Source organism: Bos grunniens, chromosome 8, assembly GCF_055505025.1.
Source record: "Bos grunniens cultivar Pamir isolate PY7600 chromosome 8, Bosgru_T2T1.0, whole genome shotgun sequence".
In the NCBI taxonomy this organism is placed as follows: domain Eukaryota; kingdom Metazoa; phylum Chordata; class Mammalia; order Artiodactyla; family Bovidae; genus Bos; species Bos grunniens.
Window position 1 is genome coordinate 64,940,769 of NC_141172.1, and position 1,666 is coordinate 64,942,434.

The 1,666-nt window shown below is 41.3% G+C and overlaps 1 non-coding gene across 1 annotated transcript; it reads left to right on the plus strand.

Annotated features, from left to right (window-relative positions):
- The first annotated feature begins 753 nt into the window (after positions 1 to 753).
- LOC147367282 (U6 spliceosomal RNA) lies at positions 754 to 857 on the plus strand. Its single transcript, XR_015132239.1, has one exon. It is a non-coding gene; the product is annotated as a U6 spliceosomal RNA (small nuclear RNA).
- The last annotated feature ends 809 nt before the right edge of the window (positions 858 to 1,666 follow it).

Below are 1,666 nucleotides of genomic sequence, written 5' to 3' on the forward strand. Positions count from 1 at the left end.
AATACAGACTCTGAACCAGGGAAATCATAATGATTGGCCAAAGGAAATCCAGGAGAAATGCCCCATAGAAGTGACTGAAACTACCACGAGGGCTCAGCTCTCTCTCTCTCTCTGTCTGCCTGTGTGTCTATCCACACATACTGTACTCTTCTTTCCTCCTAATAAACACTTTACTTATTTCACTACTTTTTGTCTTTGTGGGAATTCTTTTTTCTGTAAAGTTGAAGGGCCAGGGCCTTGTTACCACACTGGTCTAGTGGCTAAGATCTGATACCTTCAGCACTATGACCCAACCTCAATCTCTGGCCAGGAACCAAAATCCTGCTTCAAGCCACGGTAGGCCAAGGCCGCCTGAGATTGCTACTAACTGGATTCCTTAAGTTAATTGAACTCTCTCTCTCTCTTATTTTCTTCAGACTGACGCCAGATTCTTTTCATGACATAGATCTAATAATTTTATCCTCCTACATATACACACACATTATTAAATCCCATTACTTGTTTCTCATTGCTCTCAGGATAAATACCAACATCTTTTCACAGTCTTTAAGGCCCAGGATGTCCAGGACCATGCCTGGCTTTCCAACCTCATCCAGTGCTTCCCCTCCATCTCCTGCTCCCATAGCCAAAGGGCCTTCTCTCCAGTTGTTCACACCTTCTTCACCATGAGGCTCTGTGGATGGTGTTTCACCTGAAGACCGTATCACCTGCACAGTTAATGCTCATTCCTGCTGACCATCCTGGTATTTTTGTCTTGGAGTTTCAGTCCAAGCTCTTTGGTGCTTGGAACCATACAGAGATTAGCACGGCCCCTGTGCAAGAATGGCATACAAATTCATGAAGCATTCCATTTTTTATCACAGATTGAAAGAACAAACTTATGGTTACCAGAGGGAAGGGTGTGGGAAAGAGAGATAGATTGGAACTGACATGTATACACTACAATATTTAAAATGGATGACCATCAAGGACCTACGATAGAGCGCAGGAAACTGCTCAACACTCTGTAATAACCTAACTGAGAGAAGACTTTGCAAAAGAAGAGATATATGTATATGTATAACTGAAAGGTTTTGCTGTACACCTGAAACTAATACAACACTGTAAAATAACTACAGTCCAATATAAAATAAAAATTTTGGGGAAGTCTTTACTGGCTGGATTTGAGTTCCTCTGTAAAATCTGAGAGAATTGAATTTCTTTCCTTAAGACCATTTACTTTAGAATAAGATAACTTGCTCATAATTGTCTTTATTTAATTATGTTCTCTTTACTATACTTTGTCTTCATTAAAAAGACTGATATATTTTCCTTCTCTATGTTTTCCATTTTTATTACAGGGATGCCAATAGAATGGGTACTCAAAAAATATATATCTCTGTGTGTGTGTGTGTGTGTGCACGCGTGCATGCTCAGTTGCTCAGTTGTATCCAACTCTGTGACCCCATGGACTGTAGCCCTCCAGGCTCCTCTGTCCATGGGATTTCCCAGGCAAGAAAACTGGAGTGGGTTGCCATTCCTTCTCCAGGGGATCTTCCTGACCCAGGGATTGAACCTGGGTCCCCTGCATTGCAGGCAGATTCTTTACCATCTGAGCCACCAGGAATATATGTGTGTGTGTGTGTGTGTGTCTTTATTGAATTTGTTATAGTATTGGATTTGTTTT